The 18,536-nt window shown below is 40.5% G+C and overlaps 1 protein-coding gene and 1 long non-coding RNA gene across 4 annotated transcripts in view; one reads left to right on the forward strand and one right to left on the reverse strand.

The window, feature by feature from the left end:
• The window catches only part of GAB2 (GRB2 associated binding protein 2), a 206,701-nt gene that overhangs the window by 105,663 nt on the left and 82,502 nt on the right, over positions 1-18,536 (reverse strand). The window lies entirely within an intron of this gene.
• The window catches only part of LOC129525613 (uncharacterized), a 51,522-nt gene that overhangs the window by 1,907 nt on the left and 31,079 nt on the right, over positions 1-18,536 (forward strand). Inside the window, exon 2 of the long non-coding RNA XR_010129168.1 lies at positions 7,973-8,055. This is a non-coding gene — a long non-coding RNA (uncharacterized lncRNA). The remainder of the gene's footprint in view (positions 1-7,972; positions 8,056-18,536) is intronic.

Here is an 18,536-nt window from a genome sequence, read left to right on the forward strand (position 1 = left end):
CAAAAAATTGAAAATAGAATTACCATATGATCCAGTAATTCTACTTTCGGATACAGACCCCAAAAAACTGAAAGCAGGAACACAGATGGATTATTTTTACACCTACGTTCATTGCAGCATTAGTCAGAAGAGCCAAAAGGTGGAAGCTACCCACATGTCACTGGTGGATGAATGGAGATATAAAACACAGTATATGCATACAATGGAATACTATTCAGCCTTAAAAAGGAAGGAAATTCTGACACATGCTACAGCAGGGATGAACCTTAAGGGCATTAAGCTAAGTGAAATAAGCAGTTAGAAAATATCATGTGATTCCACTTATATGACAAAGTTACATGGCAAACCTAGAGTAGCCAGATTCAGAGAGACAAAAAGTACAACAGTGGTTATTAGGCGACCGGAGGAATAGGGCATCAATGTCTAATGGGTATAGTTTCAGTTTGGGAAGCTGAAAGGAGTTTTGGAGATGGATGGTGGTAATGGCTGCACAACAATATGAATGCATTTAATGTCACTGAACTATACACTTAAAAGTGATTACGATGGGCCGGGCACAGTGGCTCACGCCTGTAATCCCAGCACTTTGGGAGCCAAGGTGGACAGGTCATAAGTTAAGAGATTGAGACCATTCTGGCCAACGTGGTGATACCCCATCTCTACTAAAAATACAAAGATTAGCTGGGTGTGGTGGCGGGCACCTGTAGTCCCAGCCACTCGGGAGGCTGAATCGGGATAATCGCTTGAACCTGGGAGGCGGAGGTTGCAGTGAGCTGAGATGGAGCCACTGCACTCCAGCCTGGCAACAGTGCGAGACTCCGTCTCAAAAAAAAAAAAAAAGGATGATTATGATGGTAAACTTTATGTTATGCGTATTTTATCACAATCAAAAGAAGAAATAATTTTTTTTAAAAGGTAACATATATTAAGCATTCAGCAAAGAACTTGGCAACGAATCTTTGCTCCTTCCTTTCCTCCTGATGCAATCTTTTGTTTCAAGGTTCTTTTTAAGTTACCTAAGGAGATCAGCCCTAAACAGCCCTGCCATTATATCTGGCTGAGCATCCCAGGGCGAATTCTTTTCTTTTCTGGGCTTTGGTTTTGTCAACCATTAAAAAACAAGAAAAAGAAGAAGAAGATTAAACTACATTACATTTCCTTTTAACTCTAAAACTAAGAACACATTGAAGGTAAAAGAACTTACAAACAACCTGGCAGGAAGGAAGAAAAAGATATTCTGGAGCATTTATTATGTGTCAAATATTGTACTAAGGGCTGGGGATCCACAAATATGAATATACAAAAGGAAGATAATTCCTGATTTAGGGGAAAATAATAATAGAAATCACAATCTTGTATATAGTTGCTACTAGAGGGTTACAGGAACAGAACTGATTACCTACCAGGGAAAATCCATTAGAGAGTTGGTAATTGAGGGAGACTTCTTTTTGAGGAGGGAGAGGAGGGATTAGGAGTGAATCTGGTGGAACAGAGGCAGAAGGGCTATCAGGAGGAGGGACCAGCACAAGCACCTTACAGAGTGCATGCACTAGTCAGGGTCCTGGAACAGTCCAGAGAAGCGGTGGGAGCCAGTCAGGAAAGACATTTTGGGATCCGATTGTTAAATGCCAAAAAAAAAAAAAAAAAAAAAAAAAGCTGTGAAAAGGAGCTTGACTTTTATCCTGAAGGCAGTGGCGGACCACTGACAGTTTTAACTGGAGAGGGATAGGATCCAGTGTGCATAGTAGAAATATCACTTTGGCAACAGCATAGATGAGGACAGATTAAGGGAAACAGGAAGCCCAGACAAAACAGGATAAGAGCCTGAACAACGGCAGTGGCAGTAGGGAAGGAGAGGAAAGAAAGATCCCTTTGCCTCAAGCAGCTCCCACAGATAAAGGCAGGAATGGTACGCAAACTCCAGAAGGTTGGCTCTTGCACACCAGGGACCTTGAACCACATTCTTATTTCTAAAATAGTTTCTGACGAATTCTGAATGTCCCCAGGTCCAGGGCAATCACTTAAAGGGAGGAAACTGGCATAAAAGTTAATCTGTTTCAGCTGCTATGCTATCCGCCACCCCTTCTCACCAGAAATAATCGGAGGCAGCACTGGAAAAAGGAGCATCTGGATGCAGTAAAGACCCATCCCTTCCCGCACTGGAGCTGTTGGCTCATCCCTGGAAATCACAACAATCAAGAATGGAGAATCGTTCTTTTCATCCCTTCTCACAGCATTATCCCAGCGACCTCATCCCCTAACAATGGTGTGGTCTGTGTTATGTTTTCCCTCCATCACTGCCCCTCCCTGCTGCTGCACAACAGAGATGCTGTGCCCCAGAGGCCGCTGAGGTTGCAGGCCTCTCAGCCTCTGAACAAGCCTGTGAGCGTTTGGATGCACCCTCAGAAGGAGCTGCATAAATAATCAGATGAAAAACACCAAACCTTAACTAAAAATAAATTTTTTTCCTCCATTTTTTCCTCCATTAAACCAGCTAAAAGATTTTCATGACAATTCCCTGTAGTGTGATAAAACAGACACCCTTGCATGTTGCTCTGAACTATTTGTTGGTATTATGTGTTTGGAAAGTAATCTGGCAGTATTTCAAATGCCTTAAAAATGTTCATCCCTTTGTGCCCAATAATTCTCATTTCTGGCATCTGACTTTAAGGTAATAATTCAAAGGAAAGAAAAAGATGTATGTAGGAAGATATATATTGCAGTACTAGTTGGGAAAAAAAGTGGTAGAGTTTCTGTTCTTTACAGTTTTCTCCCATGTTTTCCTCTCTAACTTACCCTTAGGCTTGGTAATGTTCATCTCTATGGCTCTTCATAGAACCAGACATAATGACAGAAACTGGAATTTCTCACCCATGTTCACAACCTAAACAAGATCTGCTATAAAAATAATTTACTATATGACTAACCATACTTAGCAGAGAGCCACATTTGAGGCCTTTTCATTTTTATGAGATATAAAATTAATAAAGTGCACTTAAAATAAAAAATTAACTTACACATTTATTATTCTACTGTAAACCAGGCACTGTGCTACGGGCTGAGGATATAGCAGTAAACAAAACAGACATGGTCCATGATCTCAGAGCCGAGTATCTGGCAGAGATATAAAGAAACAGACTTTTTTTTTTTTTGAGACCGAGTCTTGCTCTGTTACCCAGGGTGGAGTGCTGGAGTGCACCAGTGTGATCTCGGCTCACTGCAACCTCTGCCTCCTGGGTTCAAGCAATTCTCCTGCCTCAGCCTCCTGAGTAGCTGGGATTACAGGTACACACCACCGCACTGGCTAACTTTTGCATTTTTGTGGAGATGGGGTTTCGCCATGTTGGCCAGGCTGGTCTGGAACTCCTGGCCTCGATCTGCCCCTGCTTGGCCTCCCAAAGTGCGGGGATTACAGGCATGAGCCACTGCGCCCAGGTGAGAAGAAACAGATAATTTTGAAAAACAATTTTATTTTCTTTTTTTCTAGAGACAGGGGTCTCACTATGTTGCCCAGGCAGGATTTGAGCTCTTTGGCTCAAGCAATCTTCTTGCCTCAGCCTCCCAGTAGGTGGGACTACAGGCATGTACCATCATGCCCAGCTAAGAAACAGGTAATTATGATAAAGCATGATCAATATTATGATCAAGGAAAATATGGTGCACCATGAGAATTAATAGCAAGGAAGAGGGTCTTATCCTTGTTCAATGTGGGAAGAAGATAAGGAATTTGGACATCATCCTAAGGACAACAGAAAAGAGGAGTGCTATGGCTGGATTTATGTTTTAGAAAGATCACTCTGGCTGCTGTGTGAAAAGCTTGAGAAGAGCAAGCCTAGCATCAGGTATACTAACTGGGAGATTTTTTTCTTTTTTGAGACAAGGTCTCACTCTGTTGCCCAGGCTGAAGTGCAGTGGTGCTATGACAGCTCACTGCAGCCTCCCAAGTAGCTATGATTACAGGTGTGCATGACCACACCTGGATAATTTTTGCCTTTTTTTTTTTTTTTTTTTTGGTAGAGATGGAGTTTTGTCATGTTGCCCAGGCTGATCTATCTCAAACTCCTGGGCTCAAGTGATCCACCTGCCATGGCCTCCCAAAGTGCTGGGGTTACAGGCACGAGCCACTGTGCCCAGTCTCAACTGGGAGATATTATAGTCCCAGTAAGAAATTATGGCTTAAACTGTGGTGGGCAATGGAGAGAGAGAGAAGGTAATGCAAGAGATATTTAACTGATCAATTTCTTAGTCACTGCTGGAATGTGGGGGTTGAAACAGAGTGAAGAATGACTTACAGGTTTCTAGCTTGAGCCAACTATGACATCTACTGAGGCAGGTTTCCTGAGCTGTAGGCCAAGGATTTGGTCTGAAAAGTTCATGCATGGGTTGGAGATGTAAATTTGGATGTCATCAGCATATAGGAAAGGTAACTGAAGCAATGGGGGTAGATATGAGTACCCCTGTACCAAGGACTTATTAACCTTAGCACAGTACTAAGAGCTGTGAGAGAGGAAAGAAGGGGAACAGATGTTTCTGACATCACTCCTTCCAGGATGCTCTCCCACAATCTTCTATCCATCCCTGGCTGATGGAAATGACCCGTATCTATGGTCTGCTCTACCTCCTGCTTACCTCTATTACCAATGGAACTTATCACTTTATGTTATACTTTTTGGCTGAATTACCTCTTTACTATAGATTTTAAGTTCCTTGCAAGCAGGAAAAATTGCTCATGTCTTTTTACTCCTAGCCCACAGCAGCGTGGAGTGCAGTATGTGTTCAGTAAGTGGAGAAATGGTTCCTGTAATTAAGAGATGCAGCACATATCACACTGCATTTCCTCTAATATCTCTCATTTTATAAACATTGTACTAGAGGAGGGAGAAGATTATATGTAAGATTTAACAAAAGTTCAGTTTTTGGGAAACTTTTGAAAAGTACTCTACTTGCATTTAAAAATTGACATGTTCTTCAGAGATGGAGGCACCACATTAGTCAACTTTCAAACTATACTAAAAGGCTATTGTAACCAAAACAGCATGGTATTGTTACAAAAACAGACATGTAGACCAATGGAACAGAATAGAGAACCCAGAAATAGGGCCACACACCTACAACAAACTGATATTTGACAAAGTTAAAAAAAAAAAAAAACAATGGGGATAAGACTCTTCAATAAATAGTACTGGGAAAACTGGCTAAACATATGCAGAAGAATCAAACTGGACTCCTACCTATCATGATACATAATTATTAACTCAAGATAGATTAAAGACTTAAATGCAAGATCTCAGCTGGGCACAGTGGCCCACATCTGTAATCCCAGCACTCTGGGAGGCTGAGATGGGCGGGTCACCTGAGGTCAAGAGTTTGAGACCAGCCTGGCCAACATGGCGAAACCCTGTCTCTACTAAAAATATAAAAATTAGCCGGGCGTGGCGGTACATGCCTGTAATCCCAGCTACTCAGGAGGCCGAGGCAGGAGAATCACTTGAACCCAGGAGGCGGAGGTTGCAGTGAGCCGAGATCATGCCACTGCACTGAAGCCTGGGTGACAGAGGGAGACTCTGTCTCAAAAAAAAAAAAAAAAAGTAAGATCTCAAACTATAAAAATCCTAGAATAAAATCTAGAAAATACCCTTCTAGACATCAGCCTTGGCAAGGAATTTATGACTAAGTCCTCTAAAGCAATTACAACAAAAACAAAAATTGACAAGTGGGACCTAATTAAACTGAAGAGCTTGTACACAGCAAAAGAAACTATCGAGAGAGTAAAGAGACAACCTACAGAATGAGAGAAAATATTTGTAAACTATGCATCTGACAAAGGACTAATACTGAGAATCTTTATATAAGAACTTAAATAATTCAATAAAAAACACAAATAATACCATTATAAAGTGGGCAAAGGACATGAACAGACACTTCTCAAAAGATGACACACAATGGGCCAACAAACATTTTTAAATGCACAAACATCACTAATCATCAGAGAAATGCCACTCAAAACCACAATGAGAGACCATCTCACACCACTCAGAATGGCTATTACTGAAAAGTAAAAAAAAAAAAAAACAACAGCCGATGCTGGAGAGGCTGTGGAGCAAAGGAAATCCTTATACACTGTTGGTGGGAATGTAAATTACTTCGGCCACTGTAGAAAGCAGTTTGGAGATTTTGCAAAGACTAAAAATAGAACTACCATTCAACTCAGCAATCCCATTACTGAGTATATATACAAAGGAAAATAAATTATTCTACCAGAAAGACATATGCACTCATATGTTTACTGCAGCACTATTTACAACAGCAAAGACATGGAATCAACCTAGGTGCCCATCAATGGTGGATTGGATTTAAAATGTATAGTACATATACACCATGGAACACTACACAGCTGTAAAAAGTATGGAATCACATACTTCGCAGCAGCGTGTATGCAGCTGGAGGTCATTATTCTAAGTGAATTAATGTAGAAACAGAAAACCAGTCTTGATGCGGTGGCTCAGGTCTGTAATCCCAGCACTTTGGGAGACTGAGACGGGCGGATCACCTGAGGTCAGGAGTTCAAGACCAGCCTGGCCAACATGGTGAAATCCCGTCTCTACTAAAATACAAAAAATTACCTGGGCATGGTGACGTGTGCCTGTAATCCCAGCTACTTGAGAGGCTGAGGCAGGAGAATCACTTGAACCCAGGAGGCAGAGGTTGTAGTCAGCCGAGATCATGCCACTGCACTCCAGCCTGGGCAACAGAGCAAGGCTCCGTCTCCCCAATTAAAAAAAAAAAAAAAAAAAGGAAACGAAACCAAACACCACACTTAGAATGTTCACTTATAAGTGGGAGCTAAATATTGGGTATACACAGACATAAAGACGGAAATAGTAGACACTGAGGACTCCAAAAAGGTCGGGGGAGGGAGGAGGGGGGTAAGGTTGAGAAACTACCTGTTGGGTACTATGTTCACTATTTGGGTGACAGGATCAATAGAAGCCCACACCTCAGCATCTTGTAATATATCCATGGAACAAACCTACACGTGTACCCCCTGAATCTTTCTTTCATTTTTTTTTTTTTTGAGACAAAGCCTGGCTCTGTTGCCCAGGCTGGAGGGCATTGGCACCATCTCAGCTCACTGCAACCTCCGCCTCCCGGGTTCAAGCAATTTTCCTCCCTCAGCCTCCCGAGTAGCTGAGACTACAGGTGGCTGCCACCACACCTGGCTAACTTTTGTATTTTTAGTAGAGACGGGGTTTTGCCATGTGGGCCAAGCTGGTCTCAAACTACTGACCTCAGGTGATCTGCCCACCTTGGCCTCCCAAAGTGCTGGGATAACAGTCATGATCCACCATGCCTGACTCCCTCTGAATTTTTTTTTTTTTTTAAAGAGGCATGTTCTTAAAATGTGAAATTCTTTCTACTTGCTGTGAGGTCATTAGCCATAAGTACACAGGAGGAGACAGAATTCTACAAGTATATCATATTCTGGCTGATCTTCAGCAGCCTCCTCTTGTGCTCATGTAACACAAGCTCCCTTCAGCATCATCCTTAAGTTTGATCCCAAGAGTGGGGACTTATTAGCACGTATTTACTTATGATGCTGTGATGGTGTATAATTCAGGAGACTTACACAGGGCTGGTCTCTACTCACAAATGTGCCTGGATAGATGATAAATAAAACATTAAGAATAGGTAAGATTAAATATTTAACATTCCACTCAGACAGAAGATTAAGTAAATTAGAGTAGAGGAAAATGGAATGCCAAGGGAGTATAATGGAAAAAGAAAGGTGCTAGAGGGAAAGCAATGGCTAGCGTTTCATGAGTCTGGGAAAGATAAAGATATAATCTACCACACTGTTAAGGGAAGGGGAATATCAATCCATATGCTAGATGCCATGCTAAGTGCTTTATACATAGTCTCTCATTATTCACTATAATCTTCTGAAGTAGGAATCCTTATTTCCATTTTCCAGATAGTGTAGCTGAGGTTCAGGGAAGTAAAACATCAAGGTCTGATGACAACCAAGTATTTCCGAAGTCCAAAAGACCGTACAAGGTAAGAATTATGCCTCTGGATAAAACTCCCAAAGGAAGATGGTCATTTTCATATTCACTTATGGTTATGGCCAGTTAATCTAAAGTCATTAATTTTACAGTGATGGGCCAGAGACAGCTTCTATCAGCTCATAAAAGCTGACTGTTAAACTTTCGGGAACTTTGCAACCCAATTTACTTCGCAATGATAGTCTGAAATCAGTCATGGTGTGAATATTTACACCATGGGAATTGGCAAACGATGCAAACCAGGGCATCTTACTTTTTTGCTGAGAACTTGTCATTAAATATGTACCTGCACACTGCTACTTGAGAACCTTAGAGATGGAAGTAAGTAACTTTTATCTTGTTTGTCAAGTCCCATCCAAGTTCTATCTACTGATTTTAGTTGCCTGGAAGGCTGTGTTGAGAAGGATTCTGAGACTTTGTTTGTAGTTATCCACCATAAAGAACCTGCCAAAACTAAGAAGTAATGTCTATTATAGGTGGGGAGGGGAAGCAACAGTGACTATGCCATGTGCTTAACCATCAAGCCCAATGCTCTAACTTCAGTCATGAAAAAACAGAGGCCCAGAGAGGCAAAGTGATTTGCCTGAAGCCACAGAATTAATTAGTGGCAGAGCTGAGACTAGGAACCAAGTAATTTGAGTCCTAGTCCACTGATCATTCCAGACAGCACAGAAACCACGTTGCTGAGGCTCTATTAATAATATTGAACAACACCGGAATTACAAAGATCCCTAAGCAAGAATGGTGTAGAGGACATACGAACATACAGAGAGGTGGACTAGAATGAACTCTGGTTCTTTCAGCCCTGGGGGTTTATGATGCTAGATTTCTAAGAACTCTATCTGCGTTCTGATGTGCCTTTTTCCTGACCACAGCAACTACTACCCACATAAAGTGTGGGCTTTCAAAGATCTTACATGACTTAGCAACATCCTGACAACCACTACATTGTCAGTAGTTAAATCACAAGATATAAAGATTATACTTCACAGGTAATTTCTCTAGAAAATATGCCATTAGTAATGCCACGAATAAAAAAGAAAATTCACAAGAGTCTATTCCTATGAACCTTCAGCAATAAGCTACCCCCAAACCATTTTTGTTCATTTCTTTTTAAACACTATTTTTTAACAATATGGCTCAAGAATTGAGGTATAAAATAGCAAACTATAAGTCTTCCCTACCCTAACTCCAGCCATCCTATTCTGCTTTGTAGAGACAATCATTCTTATCTTGTGTTTCATTTCACAGATATTTTATGGATATGAGAGTGAATATATATAATGTCTTCCCCCTTTTAATACATATAGTAAAGCATCATAGTATATTAAATGCACTTTGCTTTATTCCACTTATATCTTGGAGCTTATTCTGTATCCATATCTAAATAACTTCATTAGTTTTTATGAAAGATGCTTCCAACCTTGTGTGATAGAAAAAGTGTCATACCCTTATTTTTACATAAATGTCTCATTTAAAATATCACAACTTGATGTCAGAGGAGGGCTATAAAACACAAACACCACTGAAATGCAAACATTACTTAAGGTCACACTGAGAAACTTTTAAGAGGACTTCATTTCTGCATTTATTTGGATTTCTTTATAAAAGGAAATGACATACAGTGGTCGCAGGTTAACAGGATAACAGTAAACCCTACTGAATCAAGTTTGGACAATTTTTTTTTCTAAATGAAGAGTAAATAACTGAAACTTTGGTCATGAAAGCACTCTGAAGGGCCTTCCTGTAGGAATAAGAAATTGTTACTTCAAATTATTTCTGTCCTATCTTTTTCCAAAAAAAGAGTCACGTTGCTTCCATGAATTTGTGTGTGGTGTCTGCATTCTGCTATGAGCTTCATGAGGTCAAGGATAACAGTTTGTTCATCTTTGTGTTCTCAGTACAGAATAGGACCTTAGTAACTTTTGTTGAATACATGAAATTCTATTGTAGAGAATTTTTAAGTCATCTCAGAACTAACTCAGTTTGCTACTCTCAAATATATACAAAGCAGACACAGTTCTGAGCCGGTAAAATTTCCCCATAAGCTATGCTTTGGGAAAAAAGTCTTAAAACCTTGTTGAGGATTTACTGGGGGTAAGAAGAAGGCCTAGAAGTAGGAAAGCCAGAAACTGGTGGTGGAGTGATGGGATGAAGGCTAAGAAGAAATTGGATGGAGATTTATTTGAGCAAAGATCCCATTTATGCTCTTTAACCACAGCAGGTAAGCCACCATTCTTTGTCTATACTCAAGATCATTCCTATTTAGCACAAATGCATCATGTCTATTATTCAATACAATTCTACAAATTGAGCATCTGTGGTGGGTATACAGTGGGAACTCAATAAATCGGTATCTGGGTCAATTTTAATCCTCATGTCATATTATCATCACTTCTGTACATGTCTGATTCACTAATAGCCTATAAGAATGATAAACAATCATGTTTTAATTATCTTTGCATTTTAATATGAAATGGGGTCTGCTGGGCATTCAAAGTCTAATCAATGAACAGAACAGGGAACCAAGCACCTCAAGCTGGGAATGGTTGTGGGAGGAGGAAAGTAATCAAGAGATGCTTCATATGAAGATAACAATATCTGCAATGAGCCTTAAAGGATGAACAATATTCCCAGAAACAGATTTTGGGGCCAAGATATGAAGCATGGAACAAAGGAAATAATATTCTGAACATAAAGGAGAAGGCATCATTAAAGTGCACAGAGGTAGCAATATTCATGAAGTGTTTGGGAAACAACATATCATTGAGTGTTTCTAGAGCCTACAGGGAGCCAGGAAAAGATGAGAATGAAAAGGTAGGTTGAGTCCCAACCACAGTGGGACTTAAATGATGTACTAAATGGTTTGAACTTTGCCTTGAAAAACAATGGTGAGCCCCCCAAATTTTGAAAATAATAATACATTTAAAAAAATCAGGATTTAAGGGCAAGACAGCTGGGTTTATATCCTAAATTCTTAATAACTAGCAGTGTCACTTTGGATAAATCATTAAATTTCTTTGAATTTTAGTTTTTCCTCTAGAAGATGGATATAATACCTTACTAGATTGAATTGAAGAAGTGGATGTTAAAGACCTCTATAAACTGGCAAGTACAGCATAAATATTGTCATTATAATAATAAGCTGTGCTTTGGCAAAACATCTTACAAACTTGTTGGGAATTTGTTGTGGGTGAGAGGAAGGCCTAGAAGTGGAGAAGTGGAAAAGTGGGAAAGTCGTGGTGGGCTGATCATTTGCTTGTGCAGATGAGGACAAAGCCCTATCACCCTCACCTGCAGACACAAGGACCTGACCTTGGACCCTTCCCTGAGCAAGATTCCGAGAAACGGATATACACACCAAACACTAGGCACTCTCGGGTCCACATTGTTTGATAAAATAAATCCTGGGTCAATAATCTCAATGGGATGACAGAAACAATTTCCTGTTGCAGGGCATTTACTGGTAGCATTGCATTTGCAGTCTTCCCAATCAGCAGTCCATTAAGCAGCCACCAAAAACACTAAGCCGCGGAAGGCTTTTTAAAAAAGACATTATGTGTAAGACATTAATAATAAGGAAAGCTGGGTGTGGGGTATATGGGAACTCTGTACCATCTTCTCAGTTCTTCTGTAATAAAACTGACAAAAAGTCTATTAAAAATGACATTACAGACTTAGAGTAGATTTACTCATAATATCCAAAAGCTGGAAACGGCACAGGCATCCATCCGAAGGAGAATGCATAAACAAAGTGGTATATTCATGCAATGGAATATTACTTAGCAATAAAAAGGAATGGTCTATAAATACATTCAACAACATGGATGGATCTCAAAAAGTATTATACCAAATGAAAGAAGCCTTACACAAAAGAGTACATACTGTATGATTCTGTTTCTATGAGATTCTAAAACAGGCAAAACTAATCTATGGTAGGAAAAAAATCAGAATGATTGTTCCTTCTGGAGGGTGGGGGTGGGGTGAGAATTGTTTGGAAAGGGGAATGGGGAAACTTTCTGGAACGATGGTAATGTTTTATATAGTCTGATAGGAGCTTTAGTTACATTTTTGTCACATCTCAAAGAACACTTCAGATTGACATTTCACTCCATGTACATTTTACCTCAAAGAAAAATACTCAACAGATGTGGAACTCTAGGGAATGATATGCATGCTAAAGTATTTAGGGAGAAATGTGCTAATGTCTGCAATTTACTTTAAATGCTATAAAAAATAAGATGCACAATGGGTGGTCAAAGGAATGGATAGACAAATAGATAAGTGGTACAGCAAGCACAGTAAAATGTTAATGACAGAATCTAGATGGTTGATAAATAGGTGTTAATTGTAAAATTCTTTCAATCTTGCTTTATGTTTGAAATTTTTCATTTAGAAATGTTAGCAAAAATAAAGAACATTTTTGGGGTTTTGTGTCTGGGTTGCGTAGCTAGGAGGAAGAGAGTAGAGAGTTTATAAGGCCAGTCTTGTAAGCTCTTTATATTAATTAAAAATCCCTTACACTTAACTTTTTACATGAGTACAGATGGCCCTTTCATATTTATCCTCATTTTATCCCCCAATACGATTTATGTATCTCTCATCTGTGTTCCTTTTAGCATTTATAATATCTTCCTTTTAGCATTTATAATATCACTTTGTAACTGTTTTCATCTCTGTATCCCCCCATTAGACCATCATGAACTCCTTGAAGGCAGGGCCTTGTCTTTCTTTTTTGATGTGTTTTTGATGTGTTCACAGTAACTGACACATGTAGTAGGCACTCACTCAAGCATTTGTTGAGAATACCCTAGGTACTCAACAAGTACAAGGCGAGCTGGCTGCTAGGGCAACCAGACCATTTTAGAGGCCACAGGGAAATGTGAAGATTTCCCACAGAAAAGCATGATTTTATGGAAGCAGTTTTGTACTTGGAAGGTGTTGTAACTAGAAACAGAGAGATCTGTTTGGATTTTCTCATCTAGCATGTATCTCGCCATATTGCTACTTGAAATACTTTCTAGATGAAGTTGGTTGGTACGTACGATAGGTTGGCCCACTCAACATCAATTCCATTCCCCTTCTAGTTAGAAAATCTGGAAAACTAAAAGTCACCTTTACCAAATTTGTTTGCAGGTAGTCTGCCAATTACTTGCATTCATATAAGACTGGTAAGGTGGAAACGAGGCTAAGACCATTTTCCATTTCTCTTTTGGCTATTTCTCGTTTCTACTGGCAAAAAAGGATATAGACGTTTGATTGTTTTATGTGGCTGAGGTATTATCCAGCCTCCTGAGTGCCATGGGGCAGGTTCATTAGTAGCTTCTCAAGTCTGACCTCCCATACCCGAGACCACAGCTATGGGGTGTGGGTGGGGGTTAAATGGATCACCAGTGGTGTCCTAGGAGGTCACCTATGGAGTTCTTAAACTAGAACATGCAGCTCTAGTTCTTCCTATCATTTGGTAAGCATCTAATTCCTTGTATTAAATTCCTTCCTGTTTAAAGTATCTGGAGTGGTTTCCATTTCTCACAGTGATCCCTGGGTATAAAAATAAAGAAGTTTGAGTGACAAACAGCAGGTCCCTGGGGACAGGAAAGAAGGGAAATACAAGGCTTTGCGTTTTGGAGTTTTTCACAAGTATCCATTCAAGAAAATGTTGAACCTTACTTTGGGCCAAGCACTGGGCTAGGGGCTGGAATCAAGAAATAGTGGTTTGCTTTGAGATAGGAGAGTCATGTCAACATGTGAAAGAAGGGCCCATAGTGATAGATGACAGAGAAGGAAGTGATGGTCAGAATGAGAATCCAAGTCAAGGGGTAGATTTATCGGGAGAAAAGACTTACTCTTAGACCTCTAAAATCAAACAGTGACTATACACTTAGCATCTTATGCACAGCGTATTCATTTATATTATCTCATTGTACATTTCCTCTTCCCACCCCCTCCTTGTTTGGTTTACATTTGGGTGCTTCCCATATGGCAGGCACTTTAACGTATTTTCTTAATGGAACTGTGGAACACCCTATGAAGTAGAAAGGTATTAGTTCTAGAATTTGCCTGAGGTCTCACAGTTATTAATAGTAGAACCAGGCTGGGTGCAATGGCTCATGGCTGTAACCCCAGCACTTTGGGAGGCTGAGGTGGGCAGATCATTTGAAGTAAGGAGTTCGAGACCAGACTGGCCAACATGGTAAAACCCTGTCTCTTCTAAAAAATACAAAAATTACCAGGGCATGGTGGTGGGCACCTGTAATCCCAGCTACTTGGGAGGCTGAGGCAGGAGAATTGCATGAACCCGGAAGGTGGAGGTTGCACTCAGCCAAAATCGTGCCACTGCACTTCAGCCTGGGTGACAGAGACAGACACTGTCTCAAAAAATAAATAAAAATAAAATAAATAAATAGCAGGACCAGCACTCCAACTCTTTTGATCCAAATTCTCCATTCTTTTTTTTTTTTTTTTTTTGAGATGGAGTCTCGCTCTGTTGCCAGGCTGGAGTGCAGTGGCACAATCTCGGCTCACTGCAATCTCTGCCTCCCAGGTTCAAGCGATTCCCCTGCCTCAGCCTCCCCAGTAGCTGGGACTACAGTTATGCACCACCACACCCAGCTAATTTTTTGTATTTTTAGTAGAGACGGGGTTTTACCACGTTGGCCAGGAGGGTCTCGATCTTCTGACCTCCTGATCCGCCTGCCTTGGCCTCCCAAAGTGCTGGGATTACAGGCGTGAGCCACTGCGCCCAGCCCCGAATCCTCCATTCTTAAGGGATAACAAATCCAGAATTTCAGTTCTCCAAAAGATATAATGTGTTTAAACACATTGTGCAAACATGAGGAGTTGCTATCCTTACCACAGAAAACCTCTTTCTCTAAGCTTGAAGTCCTCAGAATAAGAGGAACAGTGCCCACGCTGCTCTGGGCCTAGAAAGGGATTACAGAGGTCCTAGGCTGGCTCAGATCAGACCAAACTCACAATAGACCAAGGGGATTGGAAAACAGAGACAGAGATGGAAAACCAGTGGCTGCCACCACAGCCTGGTCACTAAGGCAGCTCTTTATCTCCTATGCCATTGTTTATAGCCCAGAGGACACCATCCGGACCTCGTAAATGAAAGTGTCCATTGGGAAGGGGAAAAAACACACACATGCCCCCTCCACACACAAAAGGACATTTGTGTTGGGCAACCCAAGAGGCAGACACACACCAAGGGCTTGCCCCTCCTCCCTTTGCCTCTAGGAAAAGACAAAAAAGGCAGCTTTCTGGTACTCCACAAAGTGGGGAGCCTGTGGCGGGGAACAGAACAAACCCCCTCCAAAACTGCTGACTTGATTCATCCCCAAACTGACACAATGCGGGAGGAAGACTTCAGGAAATGGGCAGATTATGTCCAAGAAAAGATTTCCTGCAAGCAGTTAACGGGAAACTTACATGAAAAGCAGGACTAAAAATACACAGGCTATTGGAAACCAGTGGTGAGGCCCCTGGTTTTTAAAGAAGTGACTGAGGAAGCCACCAGGCTTGGGGCTTTCCCTGCCCACCAACCTAGGGAGATCAACTTAACACTGGCTTTATTTGCCTGGGGGAGAAGCTTATAGGGTACCTGGTATGATTTAAATTTCATTTCAATATTGATCAAGTCCTCACTGTGTCTGAGCTTTCTATTCATATAAGCTATGATAGCACAAAAAGAAGGTAAATGCCCCAGTGTCCTACACACATATCCTGACTCAAATGATGAGAGAAACGTATCAGTAGTACAAATGACATCCTATGTTTAAGTGAATTTTGGTTATCAAAAAATAAACCTCACAACTTAAGTAAGAGTCTAATGGGATGCAGCAAGAGGTAGCAATGGGATGCAGGAAATTTATCTGCACTTGAAGGCATATGTGAGTAATGACAAATCACAGCCCTGGCTTGAACAGTAGGGAAACTAAAAAGTAACATTTAGGAGACCAAAAAGTAACTATTAAGAAGTGTTGTTTATTGACTTTGAGAAAGAACCTTTCTAGGTGCTTAGAGGAAGAAGCAGGCACATGGAGTTCCCTCATGCCCTAGGGTCTGAGCAGAAAGTTGAAGATATAGTTTTTGTTTTGTTTTTGTTTTTTTAAGAACCTTCCCCTTTGCCTTGTCTTATACCTGCAGAGCCTAATTTTGCCAAATATTTATTGAGCCCCAACACTGGTGTATCCCCTATAGCAGATCAAGAATCTCTTATAATTTAATGGGAAAGATGGTCCTTCAAATGACAGGAGGAGGAGGATAATGCTGGGCTTTGTTTCAGAGCCTGCCTGGGACATGTGGTACCATCAGTATACTCTTGATCCAGTGCTTTACAGTCTTCACCCGGAAATACTGGGCTCCAATTACAAAGGAAAATCTTATCACTAACCATCTTCCAATCATACACATACTGATAAGTCCTTCTTCTAGGATTATAATGAATAATTTGAGTCCAAAGATCTTTTGGTGACTTTATTTTTTATTTTTAGAGAAAAAGTTTCGCTCTGTCACTCAGGCTGGATGGAGTGCAGTGGTGCGATCATGGCTCACTCCAGCCTCGAATCCTGAGCTTAACCAATCTTCCTGCCTTAGCATCCCAAGAGCTAGGACTACAGGAATGCACCATGCCCAGCTAATTTTTAAACAATTTTTATAGAGGTGGGGGGTCTCCTATGTTACCCAGGCTAGTCTCAAACTCCCAGCCTCAAGAGATCTTTCCATCTTGGACTCCCAAAGTGCTGGGATTACAGGTGTTAGCCACCACCCCCTGCCCAGTGGCATATTTTTATACACAATGGGAGCCAGATGTGAAGACAGACTGAAAAACAAAATGTAGGTGGTCCTGTGTGATTAGTCTAGGGAGACTGGGCAGGGAGAACAGTAAGTTTTTCACCATGGGTGATCTAAAACTTTTTGTTGTCAAATCCCATAGATACTTACTGCTGTGCTTATCTTCACTGATTTCTTGGCAGCATTTGAGACACCTGAAGGCTCCTCTCCTAAATCCTTTAGATTACCTGACACCACAATTTCCTGCATTTCTATCCTCATTTTCAGTCATCATAAGGATCCTTTTAAGGTCTATGATCCCTGGGATTTCACCCTCAGTTTTCTCTTGTCTTTATATATTGCTTGGTGATTCATATTTCTCTCATTGTACCAAGTACTCCTAGACTGGCATCTCCAGACTATATCTGAGACCCTCTTGAGCTGTCATGAGTAAAGCTGATAAGTTCATCTCCTTTCGGTTCCTTCCTATTTTCTACAACAGAAGGGAGGACTAATAATAATTTTTTTGACGGTTATAATTTTGTAACTTTTTTATATTTAATTTTTGTGGGTACATAGTAGGTATACATGAGATGTTTTGACACAAGCATGCAATGTGTAATAATCACATCATGGAGAATAAGGTACCCATCCCCTTGAGCATTTATCCTTTGTGTTACAAATAATCCAATTATATTCTTTCAGTTATTTCAAAATGTACAAATAAATTATTATTGGCTATAGTTACCCTGTTGTGCAATAAAATAGTAGGTATTATTCATTCTTTCTATTTTATTTTTGGTGCCCATTAATCATCCCCACCTCTCTTACCACCCCTCACTCCCCTTCCCAGCCTCTGGTAACCATCCTTCTACTGTCTATCTCCACGAGTGCAATTGTTTTGATTTTTAGATCCCACAAATAAGTGAGAACATGCAATGTCTATCTGTCTGTGCCTGGCTTATTTCACTTAACATAATGATCTCTAGTTTCATCCATGTAGTTGCAAATGAGAGGATCTCATTCTTTTTATGGCTGAATAGTCATTGTGTATAAGTACCACATTTTCTTTACCCATTCAACTGCTGATAGACACTTAGGTTGTTTCCAAGCCTTGGCTATTGTGAACAGTGCTGCAACAAACATGGGAGTGCAGGTATCTCTGTGTAAAATACTGATTCCCTTCTTTGGGGTAAATACTCAGCCGTGGGATTGCTGGATCACATGGTAGCTCTATTTTTTGAGGAGCCTCCAAACTGTTCTCCCTAGTGGTTGTACTAATTCACGTTCCCACCAATAGTGTAAGATGGTTTCCTTTTCTCTACATCCTCGCCCAGCATTTGCTATTGCCTGTCTTTTGGATAAAAGCCATTTTAATTGGGGTGACACATCCCATTGTAGTTTTGATTATGTATCTCTGATGATCAATGATGTTGAGTACCTTTTCATATGTCTGTCTGCCATTTGTATGTCTTCCTTCAAAAAATGTGTATTCAAATCTTTGGCCCATTTAAAAATCAGATTAGATTTTTCCCTATAGAGTTGTTTGAACTCCTTATATTTTCTGGTTATTAATCCCTTGTCAGATGGGCAGTCTGCAAATGTTTTCTCCCATTTTGTGGGTTGTCTCTTCATTTTAACGATTGTCTCCTTTGCTGTTCAGAAGCTTGTTAACTTGATGTGATCCCATTTGTCCAT

Source organism: Gorilla gorilla, chromosome 9 (genome assembly GCF_029281585.2).
Source record: "Gorilla gorilla gorilla isolate KB3781 chromosome 9, NHGRI_mGorGor1-v2.1_pri, whole genome shotgun sequence".
Classification (NCBI taxonomy): domain Eukaryota; kingdom Metazoa; phylum Chordata; class Mammalia; order Primates; family Hominidae; genus Gorilla; species Gorilla gorilla.